This window comes from Phyllostomus discolor, chromosome 6 (genome assembly GCF_004126475.2).
Source record: "Phyllostomus discolor isolate MPI-MPIP mPhyDis1 chromosome 6, mPhyDis1.pri.v3, whole genome shotgun sequence".
Classification (NCBI taxonomy): domain Eukaryota; kingdom Metazoa; phylum Chordata; class Mammalia; order Chiroptera; family Phyllostomidae; genus Phyllostomus; species Phyllostomus discolor.
In genome coordinates this window covers 154,544,643-154,562,089 of record NC_040908.2, presented here as the reverse complement: position 1 = coordinate 154,562,089, position 17,447 = coordinate 154,544,643, and the positions used below count along the sequence as shown (strand labels likewise).

General features: G+C 52.6%; 1 protein-coding gene across 1 annotated transcript in view; it reads right to left on the bottom strand.

The window, feature by feature from the left end:
- PRDM11 (PR/SET domain 11) overlaps window positions 1-2,137 on the bottom strand; it is an 80,509-nt gene extending 78,372 nt beyond the window's left edge. Inside the window, exon 1 of the mRNA XM_028516476.2 lies at window positions 2,085-2,137. The gene's annotated coding sequence lies outside the window, so the exon portion shown is untranslated. The remainder of the gene's footprint in view (window positions 1-2,084) is intronic.
- Window positions 2,138-17,447: the final 15,310 nt, after the last annotated feature.

Here is a 17,447-nt window from a genome sequence, read left to right as displayed (position 1 = left end):
GGAATGGATTGGGGGAACAGAGTCACCAAGCCTCCTGCCTTCAGAACTAGTAGAATGGCCCTAGCCTTGGCCAAGATCAGAGCCCTGGAGGAGGTGTAGGGAGGGAGATGAGGGGACAGCCTTGGACGTCGTGTGTTGGTCGTGACTAAGACAGCCAAGAAGGCAGGCGGAGGAGGCAGCTGAATACGTAGGTATGCGTGCTGACTCCTAGTCCCGTGGTCTTTGCCTCTTCCACACTTGCCAATGCTCTACTACAGGCAAGGAGAGGAGAACAAATGTATGAAGCACATCCATCCAATGGGTCTGAAGGACAGAACTGTAGCTCAAGTCAAAATCGTATATAAGTGATGGTTGTGACGGCTGATCAAGAGCTTTGAAGGGGGCCTCATATATTTGAGAACGTCACCAGCGAAGGGAACGAGATCCTGTCCCAGCTGCTCCTTGGAGGTCCTGCTGGTTGGGACTCAACGGACCTGGGTGGGGCCGCCAGGATACTCTGGTATTCCCAGCACAGTCTATTCTGCACTGATTCCAGGGAGCCAGAACAACGCTTCTTAAATCATGTGCCAGCCATGGGCTGGGCGTTTTGTCTCGGCCGTTGCACTGGATCTCACAACTGCCTTGACAGACAGGCTTTGCTGGCCCTGCTCTAGGGAGGGAGAAGCGAGGTTCACACAGGTCAGATAACAGTACCCAGTCCACGTGGGAGGGTTCCAATGGAAAAGCCCCTTTCCATCAAACACTCCCTAACTGCTAGGGCTGTATTCCCAGAAGGGACGACGTTCAGACACGTGCCAACAGAGCACTCTGCTCGCCCACCCATCAGAGTTGACCATGCCCCGCTCCCCAGGGAAGAAGACCACAGCCCGTTAATTCTGGTGGGTGGACGCCACCCCTCCCCCTAATACCTTCCTTCCCCTCAAGGGAAATGTGAGCAAAGGCAAGCCTGAGTGCCAGAGGCAGGACGCTCCGTGGAAAAATTCCTTTGCCCCAGCCCAGACAAAACCCCCAAAGTTTATAGGGTTTCCAGGCATCAAGAGCATTCTCTCATTATTGTCTCCTGTCCCCACGCACAAAGAACTGGGTGTGTTTCCTTTCAGCCACTCTAAATTATATACCACAGCCTTTCCCCACGTGAAGCAAACGCGTAAGAAGAGAGGTTAAAACCCTTTTCTGTCCCAAGTCTCAGCCCATCCTGGGGGTCTAAGCCCCTATAGCACAACCCGGTTCAAGACACAAGCAACTTTTCAACCAGCATCGCCGAGTGCTCAAGACATTAGTATTCTCCTTGCAGCGACTTGCCTAGGGTGTGCAGGCCTTGACCGGAGAAAGGTCATTGGCCGCGAAGTTCCCGCAGTTTCTGCATCTGAGAGTACCTTGGGGATTGCCAGTAGGGGAGATGCGAGCTACACTCCGGAGAGATTTGCCAAAGAGTCTACACCGCAACTGAGATTTAAAACATATTAAACAAACGGCCTCCGGCTCGACCACGTGTAGCGGGAAATCAAGGACCGCGACAGAAAAAGCCCCACTGCATTCCGAAAAATCCGAGCCCCGCACAGTAGCCGCGGACGCCCAGCCGAAAGTGCCTCCTAGAACTAGGCCAGCGGCCGCGACAAGCCAGCCCTCCAGGAGCCTTCGGCGCCCCGCCCCGCGCGTGTCGCCGGGTTCTCAATCCGAACGCTAGGCCCGGGCCGCCGCTCCCATTGGTCGGTGACCACGTCCGTCAGTGGGCGGGACGTCCGCGCCGAGAAAAGGCTACATTGTAACAAGGCGAGCGAACGAGGAGCTAGCGGGGAGGAAGGAGGCGGAGGGGCGGCCCCCCGAATCCCGCAGCGGCGGCGGCAGCGGCGGCAGCTACCTGCCGAGGGTTAACCCACCTAAAGGCCGGGGCGAACCGCCTCCCCCCGGCCTGCACCCGCGCCACCCCTGTCCCCGCTCCGCTCGCGCCGGTCCCTGACGGCCCGCGCCCCCCGCAGCCGCTCGCAGCCCCTGCACCGGCGGACCCCGCGCTAGCTGGCAAACTGCCGAGCGCTTTCCGAAGCCATTTTCAATGGCCACATTGGCTACCGGGGCTGACTCACCTTCCCGGGAATGCTGCGGCAGCCGCGGGGCCCGGGCGGCGCAGGCGGCCCGGCGGGCGGCTCGGCGGAGGCGGCGCGGCCCGGGCGGGCGGCCCCGCGGCGGGAGCAGCCGCGCTGCGGCGCTCGGGTCCCGGGCGAGGCAAAGTTTCAGCGCCAGCCTCGGCGCGGCGGCGGCGGCGACTCGCTGCTGCTCTCCTCCCCTGCTTTGACCACCATCTTATTAGTACAGGAAATGACATGGAAAACGGAAGAAAGCGGCGTTTGGGGCAGACGCGGACCCCCCAATTCAGGGGCCGGAGACGGGACTCACCAGCCGCGTCCCAGCCCGGCCCCGGAGAAAACTCCCGGAGCCCCCTCGGCCCCCGCCCGGCGCGTGGCCCGGAGGGGCAAACGAGCTCCACGAACTCAAAAAGACAGGGCGAGTTTTATAATACAGCCCGAGGAAAAAATCGAGAAAAAAATAAATAAATGAAAAAAGAAAAGGTTAAAAGAACTTTCGAACTGGGACACTTTTTTTTTTTTCTGGTCGGAATTAAAAGTTCTCGATTTTTAAAAAGTCATTCCGTAGCGGGGGCTCCCAGGCTCTCCGGGTCCCGTCGCTGCCCATTTTGAACCAAATAGAGGGACAAACGCGTTTATATTTTTAACCCTTTCGAGGCTCCGCCGCCCTTTGCAGGCCCGCTCCCGGTCCCGTTTAACCCTTTGGATGCCCAACAGTCTAGAGATAAACACTCAAGTTGTAAAACACAGGCGTCCCGCTGAAAGCTGAGGGTAAGGGGCTTGGGAGTTCGTTTAAAATGTTAACTATTTACGTGGGGCTGCAGTGTTAAAGCCGCGAACTGCACGTGTTCTTCAAGTGGAAATTTGTTACCGGGATTGAGATTCTGAGAACCGGAGGGGCCGGTCCCTGTCCGGCTTGGGAAAGATGTTTCAACGGTGCTCACTGGCTCGGTTCCTCCGTTTCTCCATCTGTGAAATGGGATTCAACATCACAGAGAGGCTGGAGGTAGCGAGGACGAGACGGAGGATTTTCTTGGAGACCAAAGTGCTTGCAAGTCTGAAAGCCTGCCTTTGGCGCCTGGAAAACCGACGGGCTGGGATGGGGCGGAGGACAGCGCCAGGACGGCGTAAACCGGGCAAACATTCCAGAAATAATCCCTTTCCTTGGCGTTGCCTGCAAGGCGCGTGGCTGAACTGCCAAGTGCCTCCTACCAGGGAAAGCTGTCCTGTGCTGGGTCTAAAGCGGGGGGGGGGCGGGGCGGCGGGAATACCCCCAAGTCGGAGGTTGATGGGAGGGATTGGATCCCAGAAAGGTGCGTGGGCGGGGCTGCCCCAGAAGGGGCGGCGGCCGCACCCAAAGGTCCGTGCAAGCCCTGCAAGAGCGGGCGCAGGCGACTTCAGGGTAGTACCCTGGGGAGATCTCCTCCCAAGGGGGTGGAGTTCCACGCAAACCTCTAAGCCGGCAGGGAGCCCGGGCCAGGATGGGCGTCCATGATCATCAGCCCCTAGGACATGCTCCCCACTCTTCGAGTCTTTGGGGAGACGGGGTGGGGGTGGTGGAGGGGAGAAGCACTTTATGCACCAATCATGGGTTTCCCTTGACGTTGGCATCACCAACACAGCTTCTTGGAGCCCCACCCCGGTTATTTGCTGTGTGATGCTCAGTGGTTTACCTGCTCCGAGCCTCAGTTTTCTTACCTGCAAAGCGGGGCATGCTAAAGCCCACATTGCTGGCTCTGTGTGAGAAGCCACGAGAGTGTATATACAGGGCCTCCTACTGAGCTGCTCACAGTAGATGCTCAGCTAACAGTAACCGATGCCATAATTATATGACATTCAGTACAACTTTACATTTTCCTGAGCTCCATGCCAGGCAGAGTACTGGGTACTGGGGGAGTACCAAGATTGGTTAGGCAAGGTCCTTTACGGAGGACTCAGTCTGGCCAGGAGATGGAATCGCTCACAGCAATTCAAATTAATTTCATACATAAAGCACACCCAGCGTCGCTAAATATTACATGGAGGCCAAGGGCTTGGGCAGCGGGAAGGACACTGAGGAAGGAGCCTTTAAAAGTTCCTTTTGAAGAGCTGGGTTCACCGAGGAAATGATATCAGAGGTTGCACTTGAGAGGGGGTTGGAATTTCCACCAGTGGCAGGATGGCATTCCAGCGCTGTGAACCACTCGAGCAAAGACCTGGAGGAGTCACCGAGCCCAGGTATTTGCCAGGCAGTCGGCTGTGACTGGGGTAGGGAGTGGGTGGTGCAGGGGAACCGGAGATGAGGCTAGAAAGCCAGGTGGATAAAGACAGTGTGATCACATCCTCCAAAAAGCAAAGAGGTCCTTTAAGAGAATTAACTGGTAAGCGAAGCCAGGAGGGGGTTTCTCCTGTTGTGCTGCTTTTAGATTCCGGGCTAGAGCTGAGGAGTGGGCCTGGGTCCTCGGGCATTGCAGGCTGGGGCTGCCCACTCGGGTGGTGCAGAGACACTGCGTGGTTCAGGGATCCAGGGCTGAGGGGCCCGCCTCTGCACACCGTAAACCGTGGCACATGCCTCTTCCCTTCTAGGCTCCAGGTTCCTCCTGTGTGACATAAGGAGTTTAGGGCAGAAGTCCTGCATCCTGCCCTCAGGAAGCTGCCCCGTAGGTGGGTAATCAAAACCAAGGCACAGGATGGAACCTGGAACCAGGCTGGGCGAGCTGCTGAGACCGTCTCAGAAGGGAAGTCTGAGGCAGCTCAAGGGCTGGCACAGGTGATCTGGGTCAGTGTGGGCAACAAGTGGCCCCGGGACCTGAACGTCATCACCACAGACACTCGGTCTTGTGAGGCTGTGCCTCAGCTTCCCCAAATGGGCTGAGTTTTGCCTGAAACCTAGAAGGAGGAGTGGGGTGGGAGCTCCACTCGAATTCCCTGAGGCCAGGGGAGGAGGAGAAGAGGACCGAAAGGATAGAGCGTGCGATACACACTTCCCGGGACAGTACCTTTGGGCTCTCAATAATACAAGGCAGCTCTCATGATCGCTATTTTTCCGACGCGGGAACCACACTCAGAGGGGTCAAGAGGCCTGGCCGAGGCGCTAGAGGAAGGACAAGACTCAGACCCAGGTCTGCCCGACTCCATTGCTCGATGTCCTCCCCGCTTGCACGTTTCTGGTTCATTGTCCTTTTCCACGTGGAGCCTTTCCGCCTAGTGGGTGGTAAATTATTTTTCTGATTTCTCCCTCAGACATATCACACATAAGGAGCTGACCGAATCTTTGTGACGCAAGGTCAGGAACTGCATGACCTCCCTCTGCAACACCTGTGCTAACAGTCCAGCCCCCTCCAGGCCCCCCTGAGGACATTGAGATGCTCTATGGTAGTGAAGCTCAGCTATTTGTAAGGAAAAGCCAATGTGGTCTTTCTCATCTACTGATAATAATGATGCGTAAGCAGAACATACGTCCAACGAGCTGCAAGTGGAATGCCCACACCACTGGAGATTCACGTCCCCATTGGCTATAAAACAAGGACAGTGTTTATTGGGAGAGATTTCATTCAGGATTTAGTGCCTGAAAGAAAACTAACACTGAAAACCATCTGCATGTCCCTTGAGGAACTGGCAAGCCTCTCCCTCGCTAATAAGAAGAGCTCCGTAACTGATCAGGTTTTCCTTTTTGCACAGGCTGCCAGGAAGCTCAGAGCCAAATTCCTCCCTCACTCCCAACAACTTTGGCAGTTACTCCCTCCTCATTCTTCCCTTTCTACTTCTAATCCTACTGACTCAGCCTTGTTTTCTCTGCTTTTTATTAAAGATATCCCCTTTTCTTAATTGCAAGAAAGACATGTTTACAATAAATTCACATTTGGAAGAGTTGTTGAAGGTACCCAGATTCCACGGGCTTCGTGTTAAGCCAGGCATGGTTCTGTTCTGCTCTGGTCTGGTCCACTTGCCCGGCAGCTGAGGGATCCCTCTTTTGGAAGGAAGGAGGGACTGGCTTAAGACCAAGGGATTCCTCACCCAGCTGCCGACAACAGCTAGGATCAAATGCCCTGGGTCAGATCATTATTGCTATTTTTTGCTCTAATGACAAGCAGCTTGCCTCTCTCCTGCCTGCTCCCCAGGAGGCACAAACCGCTATCCCCCACGTGCCCCGGAAGCATCCCCCATTAGACCCTCCTGGTGAGGCGTGGCAGGGAACGGACTCCTGTCTTGCACGTGAGCCCCTGCTGCTTACAGACTGCCTACCACGGGTCCAGCCAGGGGGTCATGGGGGTGGAGGTAGGGATGGTAGGGGTGGGGTGAAGGAGCAACTTCAGATCACGGGGGTAAGGAAGGTTTCTCAGAGGAGGTAGCGTTTCAGTGGGAGTCTTGACAGAGTCAAAGGAGCCAGCCCCACCGAGAACTGAGCAAAGTTCCTCCGCAGGAGACGCAGCCCTGGCCAAGGCGCTGAAGCGGGACCTAGCTGGGCTCGCTGTGTGAGGTGGCAGGCAGAGGTTGGCGTGCCCAGAGCATAGTGTGGAAGGGGACACAGGGGGAGAGGAGAGGAGAGGTGGGTGGGATCTGAGTCACCCTTTGCTGCACTTCAGATTGGTTTGCAGTGCAATGGAAGCCACTGGCAACTTCACAGCTGGGAAGACGAGCCGGACCTGATGGATGTTTCCACACAATCCTCTTGGCTGCCATGTAGCTTCTGACATTTACTGAGTGCCCGGGGAGTAGGCAGGCATGTCCACAAAGCATCTTACTGAATTGTCTCCACGTTAGAGATGATGTGGGCATGTCTGTTATTTCTGGCGGCCCAGCATCTGATGTCCCTGCCAGCCACTGGGAAACTTCTCACCTTCTGAGCCTTGGGAAGAAGCAGCGTGTGCCCTCACTGTGCCCCCCCCAGAGAAGCTGAAAACACCAGGCTTTGTGCCCCGCCCGCCCCCCATTCGTGTGCTGAAACCTAATCCCCAATGTGATGGTACTAGGAGGTGGGGCTTTGGGGAGGTGATTAGGTGAGGAGGGTGGTGGCCTCATGAATGGGGTCAGTGCCCTTATAAGAGGCCCCAGAGAGCTCCCTGGCCCCTTCTGCCCTGTGAGGACACAGAGAGAAGACAGCATCTGTGAACCAGGAGGTGGGTTCTCACCAGAGACTGAATCTGACGGTACCTTGATCCCAGACTTCCAGCCTCCGGCACGGGGAGCAATACTTTCCTTGTTTTTAAGCAGCCTCAAAGGACTAAGACACGGAGCCTCCCCAAAGGTAAGGCGCAGGCATGTGACAGAGACTCAGCCAATCAGGTGCTTTCCCCACCCGAAACTGGAAGCTAATGACACACAGAGGCATGGACCATGGACGGTCCTTCCTGGGGAGAGTGGGGAGGTAGTAGTCAGGGCAGGGATGCCGGAGGCTGGCTGCAGCAGAGCTGGGGGACAGGAGGCGCCAGCTCCGGCACCTGTTGGTCAGTGTTGGGCACTGTCCTCACTGCACTGGCTTTGTGGCATGACCTTGGCTGTGGCTTTGGCTCTGTGCACCCCACGCCTGGTTCTTCAGCGTTTCAGAGGGCCATGAGCCACCTGAAATCCTTTCAATATATTCCTTGCTTGCTTACATGAGTGTACTAGTTATTTATTGCTGCAAAACAAATAACCCCCAAACTTAGTAGCTAAAGATAGTAAATGTCTGTTTTCTCACCATTGCTGTTTTCTCACCATTGTCAGGAATTCTGGGAGCGCCTTAGCAGGATGTTTCTGGCCCGGAATCTCTCACGGGGTCAGGCAAGCGGCCAGTGGGGCTGTAGTCACCCGAAGGCTTGCCTGGGGCTCGAGAATCGACTCCCACATCCCCTCAAATGTAGGGTGAGCAACGATTCAAATTTGCCCAGGAGAAAGGGGGTTCCCAGAACACGGAACTTTCCCCTTAAAAGCAGGACAGTCCCAGGCACACTGGGTCAGTTGGTTGCCCTATTTATGTGACTGTTGGCGAGAGGCCTCAGCCCCTGGTTGTGGGCATGTCAACAGGGCAGCAGGGCTGCTCACGGCCTGGCTGCTGATCCCCCCTAAAGTGAAGGATGAGGGACAGAGAGAGAACAAGAAGCAAGCTGCAGTCTTTTATTTATTTATGTTTGTTTTTAAAATTTCTATTGCATTTTTTCCAACACTATTTAGTCCTGTTATACCCCCTCCCCTCAGCAATCACCACACTATTGTCCACATCCATGAGTCCCTTTTCCTTTTTGCTCAATCCCTCCACCCCCTAACCTCCCCCTCATTAGCTGTCACCCTGCTCTCCATCTATGAGTCTGTCTTTGTTTTGCTTGTTAGTTCAGTTTGTTCATTAGATTCCACATATGAGGGAGATCATATGAGATTTTGTCTTTCTCTGCCTGGCTTATTTCACTTAGCATAGTGTTCTCCAGGTCCCTCCATGCTGTTGCAAAGGGTGAAAGTTTCTTCTTTTTTATGGCTGAGTAGTATTCCATTGTGTAAATGTCCCATAGTTATTTTGTCCACTCATCTACTGATGGGCACTTGGGCCTCTTCCATATCTTGATGATTATTAGCTGCAGCTGTTTATAACCTCATCTCAAAGTGTCATACCATCCCTTCTGCCATATCCTGCTGGTCATACAGACCAGCCCTGCTACTGTGTGGGGGGACCACACAGCCTGCGAATCTCAGGGGGCTGGTGACCAAAATCAGCCAGAGTGATTTCTGTCGCTTGCAGAATTAAGACCTAAGAAAGTACGTAGCTTACAGAAGGCTGCACAGCTGTTCCCCGGAATTCTCAATGGTAGACATAGCCAGGGGAGCAGGCAGAGGAGCCCACGGCTCTCTGGTGAGCACCCGCTTTGGGGCTGGCCTTGCAAACTGCCCTCGCCACAGACAGAGGAGCAGGACGGGTCGACCTGAGCGTTTGTGGGGCATGGCTTCCAGACTGGGGTCCAGGCCACGCCCCCTGCTGCAGGGGATCTCAGCTGTGAGGGGTGTGGGAGCCCGAGGTCAGTGCCGCTCTAGCTTTCTAAGTCTCGGTCTCTTCGCCTGGAAATTGGGTTGGGAATGTGGAATTCAATCATTGTGCCACAGACGAAATGTGTTTCTATTGTCGTTCTTCTCTTCTTGTCCAATTGAGCTAAGGAGGGAAGGAGAGATGGAGATGGAGACCACAGGGGACTGTTTCCCAGTCCCAAGGATAAGACTCCCAAATGCCACACATCCCTGAACCGGCAGGACCCCATGGGGGACAAGGGAGGAGATTCAGCAATGCTGGGGGGAACTGCACTGAGACAGACTTCAGCTCCGGGAAGAAAAGAACTGCCTACGAAACAGCCCTTTCTTCCCCTCCCCGCCCCCAACAAGAGGGGCTGCCAGTACAAATGGTGAGCTTCTTGTTACTGGAGGCATGTAAACCAGGGTGGAGGGTGGGGGGTGTCTTCTGGAGATGATTTATGCTCTCAGGTCAGGTAGTGGGTTTGATGAGCTGAATACTCCTGACCCTAAGAAGAGTGTAGCCGTGTTGCTACATCATGGGCTCTGTGAGTCGAGAGATGAGGGATCTGGCCCTCTCCCTGCTGATTGGCTGCTGGGAAACCACAGGCAGGTCCTATCCAGCGCAGAACCTCAGGCGCCTGATCTGTAAAGGAAGGGACCGGTTTCCACACACCACCAGTCCCCAGAGCCACACCTGTCGGAGAGCTTTCCCCGACAGGTTTCCCCAGAGACCTGGTCCTGGAGAAAACGGAAACCATAAAGCAAGGTAGGCTGTTTTCACAAAGTTAAATCGGTTCAGCTTGCAGGACTATCTTTTGTCCTAAGATGATGTGTTTTCTACTATTTTGGTGTTTAACTGTTTTCTGCGAACTGATGGTAATGGCATACGTAAAAGATGGTGGTGGTTTTCCCCAGTGACCTGACTGGGCGAAATAAAAATGTATAGTAGTTCCCTCAGTTATTTTAGAACGTGCATGAAGTTAAGGAAGGCAGGAATCGCTAGGTGGTTTCAAAGAAGCCCCAAGACCGTCCTCCCTCTCTCCCTCTCCTCTTTCATCACTCGCCCACCCATACCCCGTTCCTAGGGCGTTCACCGCAGACCCGCCGCACACCAGACACTGCAGCCACCTCCCAGGTGACACTCATGGGGTCCCTGGGGGACATCCAAGTAAGGACACGTAGACACACGGGTATTCAGGTTACATCAGATTCCTCTATCACACAAATGCTGACGCGGGCATCCTTCCACGGATGTTCTGTGTGCTGCTCTCATTGCTCCCTCAGAACGAGTTCCAGAGTGGAATTTCAGGGTGAAAGCATGTGCCCGGCTTTACGTCCTGCGGCATCTCACCAAACCGCCCTCCAGAAAGGCTGGACCAATGTCGGTTCCCATTGGCTTTGTAGGAGCAAGACTGTGTCTCTGCTCCCTCACGCCAAACACTGTCCATCTGCTTGGTCTTCAGTACTTTAAAGTGCAAGGGATGCATCTTGTTGTTGTTTTAAAGGACACGATATTGTTAGCAAGATAAGCATACTTTCATATGTTTAGTAATCTTTGGTGCTGATTCTGTGAATTGCTTGATTATGTCCTTTATTCATTTTAAATTGGGGACCCTGTGCCTTTTATTGATGTATAAATGTAGCTTACAAATTAAGGATAACAAAAGCCTCTGTTTGAAATATATCATGCAACTTATTTTCTTAATTCCGGCATTTTTTCATAAATTTATTTATGATGTATCTTTGCTGCATGGAAATATAAGTGTTTTCTGTTTTTCCTTTATGGGTTTGTGGCATAGTTAGAAAGACCTTCTCCTTTATAAAGTTATAAAAAAAATTTCCTAGACTTTTTTCCAGTTTAGTTCTGTTTAAATGTTTGATCCACCTGGAGTTTATTGTGGTGCAGAGCAAGGATCTGACTTCATTCTTTTCTTTAACGGGGAGCAAGTTGCCCCAGCACCGGTCATGGGGCCGCTCGCTCGTCGGTCTCATGGTCCCGCAGGCTGCCCGTGTCCTGCGCCGACTCCCGCACCGTCACGGGCTTAGTCTTGTCTTTCCGCATTGCACTGTTGACCGTTGGTCCAGGTGTACGGAGCCAACCTGTTTAAACTATTGCAGCTCCATGGTACCTTTTAATATTAGAAAGGACATCGCCTCCACTGTTTCTTATCTTTTTATTTTAATCAATTTAGTCTCTTCCTCAAAGGCAGCAATTTTGAAACTCTTAGCTGGTATCGCCTCCATTTTCCTGAATTTTATGCTACTATTGCTAGTTTTTGATTAATCCGTTTTAGACATTACCTAGCGACTCTCTGAAGGGGTAGAGGAGTCTTGAGTTCATGTATACTCCATTTTCCCTGACTCCTCGCCCCGCCCGCCCACCTCCACCCCGATGCACACTCAGAGCGGTCAGACCGCCGGGCTGGGCTGCACCCCTGCTCGGAGCTTTCGCTGTGAGGACCGTGGGAGTGCTGTGACACACTGTAATTAAATTTCCTTTGTGTTACAGCTTTTATTTTCGTGGAATTCATAATAGACTCCTCTTTTTCATTTGCTTACTTTTTTTTCCTATAGTGAGGATCAGTGAACTTTCTGAAAAGAGTCAAGCAGTAAATACTGTAGACTTTGGGGACTACCTGTGGTCTCTGTCCCACATTCTTGGGGGGGGGGTTGTTTTGTTTTGTTTTACAACCTTTGCTTGGCGTGTCTTGCGATTCACTTACATTGTTGCTTGAAGCCGCAGTTTGTCCATTTTCAGTGCCGAGTAGTATCCCATCCAGGATATACCGCAATCTCTGCTGTTTTATTGCCCTTCCCTGGAGATTTCCTTGACCTCATTTTTCAATATTTAAACTCTCTCTTTTTTTAAAAAAATCATCTCTCTATATTTTAAATTTCCATCAAGCAACAAGATTTCTTGCTCTTGTTTCTTATAGCTTCCTTTATTTTTAGTGGGCGCAGTGTTTTCTCCAAGAATACCTTTCCCCCACTCTTTGTTTTATTGGCTCCTTCAAGCTCTTTCTCCCCTATTTATTGTCTCCTCTTTCATGCTGGATCAGTGGCTCGTGGTCCTTGGCTCCTGTTGCGGTTTTCAGAGGGAGGCACTGCATAGGCTGTGTGCGTTCCTGGGTGGGCGGGGTCTGCAGGCCGGGCTTGCTGGAGGCCAAGGCTGGCCGATGGGTCCCGGGGCGTGCAGGTCTTCCTTCTTTTACAAAGAACGATGCTCGCTCTCTACCAGTGTGTGTGTGTGTGTGTGTGTGTGTGTGTGTGTGAGGGGCACAGGGGTGGGAGCTGGGGCTAATAAGTCCAGTCCTGGGCTGATTTCAAGGTGATGCCAGATCAGAGGGACCTGATTTTGGACCTGAGTGGGGAGGAAGCCGGAGGCCTCAGACTTCTTATTCATCTGTGTTCCACCCAGCACGTTCTCACCCTCCTCGTGCCCAGGGAAACCAAGTTCAATGCCTCTCTGTGTGCACGTCTCTGGGAAAGGGGTCTGTAGTGATCTTCAGGGCTGGAGAAGGGTAGCCCCTTGACGGCCACAGGTGGGGTTCGGATGGGTCATCCGGGGGCCTCCCTGCTTCTTGTATAAGGTTTGGGAAAACATCCCCATGTTGCTAGCCACAGGCCTCTAAGGGTCCTGGTCCCTCCTGTACCTGAGTCTCCCCTGTGGTCTGGGCGAGCAACTGGCTTTCTCCTTCCCTGTGGCCCCCATTGGACATGCAGAAAGTTTGACACTTTCTTAAAAGATTTTATTTATTTATATTTAGAGAGTGGAGAAGGGAGAGAGAAAGAGAGAGAGAATAATCCATGTGAGAGAGAAACATCAATCGGTTGCTTCTTGTAAATGCCCTGACCAGAGATGGAACCTGAAACCCAGGCACGTGCCCTGACCGGCATCAAACCTAAGACCTGTCGCTTTGCAGGATGACACCCAACCAACACAGCCACACCAGTCAGAGCCGGATGTGCCCCGGATTCTCTGCTAAGGCATCCCTCGCTTCAGCGCCTTCCACCGGTTTGCACTGTGGCCTGAGGTTCCGCCTTTCATCCAAGGTGGGTTTTCTGTTGTGTGGTCTCTTCTCCTCGTCAGAGGCTGATCTTCGGAGGGGAGGAGACAGAGACCTCCTCACTTCACCCTCACTTGGCAGGCTCCCCTTAATCTTAACAGGAAACTTTTCTCCTGTTCCTATCCTGTTATTATTCCAGGTAAAATTTAGGATCAAGTCCAAAGTTTCCCCTTCTTTCCACCCACCCCCCCCTCCATAACATCTCACTGGGATTTTTTAAAGTAGACTTTACTTCTTAAAGAGTTTTAGATGAATAGAGAAATTGTGACGATATTACAGAGAGTTCTCATACACTGCTCAGCCAGTTTCCCTTATTGTTAACCTTACGGTAGCACGGCACATTGGTTACAATTCATGAAGCAATATGAACACATTCTTATTAACCCAAGTCCACAGTTTTTTCAAATTTCCTTCGTTTTTACCTAACGTTCTTCGGCTAGGATTCCATTCAGGGTCCCCCGCCACATTGAGTCAGCATGTCTCCTTGGGCTCTCAGCCGTGACATCTGTCAGACTTCCCTTCTTGTTGATGACCACAGTGTAGAGGCGTGTGGTCCGGTATTTTTCTAGAATGCCCCTCTACTGTAGTGTACCTGGTGTTTCCGTCAGGTTGGGCCAGGGCTGCAGGGTCCGGGAAGGGTCCTCGGGTTTGGATGGAACGCCGCTGCACTTGTAGGGGGACCTGAGGGGCGTCGGCACTCCCACGGCACCGAGTTCTGCTCCGGGACGCGGCGCATCTCTGCGTCCCCGTTGAGCCCTCTTTCACGGTCTCCTGCGGCGTCCCACCGTCTCCTTCCCACGGCCCTGACGTCTGTCGTCCGCTTTATCTCCAGGGACTGCACAGCCTTCGCTTCTGAACGGGCTCTTTTTCAATTACGTTTATTTTCTGAGTTGTCCTTGCTTCTGTACTGGAAAGCTGCTGATTTTTACAAACGTACATCCTGCCTAGCTATCTTCCTAAACTCACATACTGTTTGCAACTGTTCTGAGTTGATCCCCTTGAACTTTTTTTAATAAATAAGAACATCTCCTTAGGAGATATTTTGCTTCTTCCTTTTACATATGTATGCATCCTTGTTAACTCTCCTTTATCGCTGCATTAGTCAGAAGACCCGAAACTTCGGTGACTAGGAGCGGAGACGACAATGGGCACCTTCTTGCTGCTGTTGTCAGGGACGCCAGCTTGTGACTTGTTTTTATGGTATTTGCTATAATGTCTAATAATCTCTTTCTTGTTTTTTGAAGATGTCCTTCCATTTCTATTTCACTAGGAGTTTACATTGGGAATACAAATTGAATTTCATCAATGCCTTCTTTCAGAATCAGCACCTATTTTTCCACATGAACTTCTTACTGCAATAGTTATGGCTCTGTTTGATCTCCCTGCAAGGTGCCAACCTGCTTCCTGGCCCAGGCACCCTCAAGGGAAACTTCTGTGCCAGGCTCTGCCCTCTGCAGCTGGGGGAAACCTGAGCCTCTGGCCACCCTCGGAGGACAGGGCACATGCGTGGACATCAAGCAGTAAAAACTGGGCTGGGAGCCGTTAATGGCACCTCAGGATGTCAGAGAAGAGTCTCATGCGCCTGGGACTCTGACCCTGAAGGAAGGTGCTAGCACTTGCAAAGGATGGTTCTGGCTCCAGGATTGCTGAAGGAAGCTGGAAATAGGAGCCGATGTCTGCTGGGACCAACTGCCACGGCCAAGGTCAAGAACCATTGCCGAGGTTACACTGACAGGAATGGACATGAGCAAGAAGGACCAAGTCCCTCCTCCCCTTCCCTTGCCTTATGCCGGGGGTGCCCGGCCTGCAACCCTCAGGCCTCATGCGTCCCAGGATGGCTGAGAATGTGGCCCAACACAAAATCATAAATTCACTTAAAATGTTATGAGGTTTTTTTGTGATTACATGTCACGGTGTATTTAATGTGTGGCTTAAGACAACTCTTCTTCCAGTGTGGCCCAGAGACACCAAAACATTGGCACCTCTGCCTTGTGCCCTCTTCCTAGTCACCCTCCGAGGGCAGGGTGCCAGCTGGCAGGTGAGAAGTGAGATGTTCAAGTGGAGCCAGTGTCACAGAGCCGCGCATGGAATTCTGGGCGTGGGGACGTCTCAAAGGGGAGGCACACGGTCCCAACAGCCAGACTCTTCTGGAACCTGAAGACTAGGTGATAAAGTTAACCCTCAGCAGCAGCCCTTGGGTAAAACCATCATGCACAGGAAAGAAGAGAGTGAAAAAAGAAATCGGTGGTATGTACAAGTGTAAACCACACACGTACGTGCAACAAGCAAGAAGGAAATACCCCTTGCTCCCTGCTGGTCACCGGGCCACAGAGGAGTTTTACCATTTCTCCCTACTACGCGTGCCATGCAGCGTTTTCCCTCAGCCCGAACCTTGGCTGGTTGTGGTGACCCAAACCTTCATTCCCCAAGAGTCTGGTTTTCCAGGGGTCCAGCCTTTATTGACTGCTGTAGCTTCACATTACCTTTTTCACTGGAATGGGAGAATTAAGGGGCACCCCGGAAAGTCCTTCGGGTCTTAGACACAGTCTGTCCGCGGCAGAGGGGCAGTCTGACTGGGCGTTCAGGACCAGCCATGCCACACAGTCCAAGAACCTCCTCTTGTGAGTGTGGGCTCAGGGCAGGAGGAGCCCAGAGTCCCCAGTCTTATCTGCTAAGCTGAGCGGGCCCGTTGCCTCTCCAGGGTGACAGTGGTTCTCTCTGGGGAACAAAGATTTCCAAATTAGCAGAGTTCAGAGTTGTGGGGACGAGACGTGAAAATTCTGTACACAGTTACCAGCTATAATAGTGAGAGGAGGCGCACCCACTCCGTGTTTTCTGGCCGTGTTACTGTGGAGATGAGAGGAAGGATGCCTTGTATAGGCTGCTGAATGGAAGTGTATCCTACACCTTGTGACAGCATTTCAATGTCAGTGTGCTGTCTCTTAAGGAGCATTTCACCGAGTCTTCCAAAGGCCATTCCACTTTCCAGCTGGGCCGCCTGCCTCCGGATGACGGGGTACCTGGTAAGACCAGTGGTTTCCGCGGGCCCAAGTCCATTGTCGCTCTCTCGCCATGAAATTCGTGTCTTGGTCAGAAGCAATATTGGGTGGGAAATCATGATGATGAGGTGGCATGGGTCCAGAGATGACAGAAATATTGTAGACTATGAAAGTAAGAAAACATACAGAATCCTGATTTATCCAAAACCAGTGAGGCAGGAAAGAAAGTGTGTGCCTCTGTGCTTGGGGGCGGGGAGCTTGGGGTTCAGAGTAAGTCAAAGATGACGTCTAAAATGAAGAAGAAATCAAGAACTAGTTCTACATACAGGTTGTTTGGAAACATGGAGATGAAACAGCAGAAGTTATGTAAACAAAAAGAATCATATTTTTAGAGCCGGGAGAGCTGATTGTCATTTACGAGATTCCTGCTGCCTAGGGAATGGTTTCTGTGCAAATGAGAGACAGGCGCCTCTTCCGTGTAGTACTTTACTGCCCTCTGCTGGAAGACTGAGGTAATACCACCACAAACATGGAGCGGGGGATGGGACTGTGTCCCCTGGGTTACGCAGTGTACTGGATTATGAAGCCACTGCCCAGCTGTCAGGCAGTCACCAATCTGGGCACTCTGGTGGGACCCTTTGTCTTTGAGCTGTATGGTGAAGTCAGTGTGTCAGGGTGGCTAGCCCATCGTGGCCTGTCCTCCTTCTGGGTTCTGTCACCACAGGTCAAGAAAGAGCCCCTTGGCTATACCAACATGCCACATGCTTGGGATCAGGCTGCACGCGGCTTCCAGGGGCTCCATCTATGGCCCGTCTAGAAGAAATTCCTGAAAATCTATAGGGTGCACCTGACTGTTTTCTAGATGTTCCTGCAATCCTTTTTGTGCCCCCTGCACCTCCCCCACCCCCCAACAACTGTGCATTTTCCTGGTGAATTCAGCCAGGGTTTGGGGGTGAGAGGTGAGGGGTCAGACTCCACAAGGACGTTTTACTTGGGCCGCACTTTCCCATGCCAGCCTGTGGCCTCCACGTCGTGGCTCTGGTTTCAGAAGCAGTTACCCCCCTAGAAAGGGGGTGAGAAGTTCTTTGTGCTAAACTCGGCATTGCCAAGCTTGAATGTACTGCCCCTCCCAGGGGTGTCTGCATGCAAAGAACATCAACCACAGTGGTAAGGGAGTCAGACAAAGTTTAGTTTGGGTCATTGGGTTTTCCTGTTTGCTAGAATCCTGACATGTGGATTGGTAATTACCACACCCCTGCTGGGGACAGGCACCCACCTGCTGCTCCCGCAGTGCCTCCAACTGAGACAGGAGCGGTGGCTTTTGGCAGGTCTGGTCACCGGAG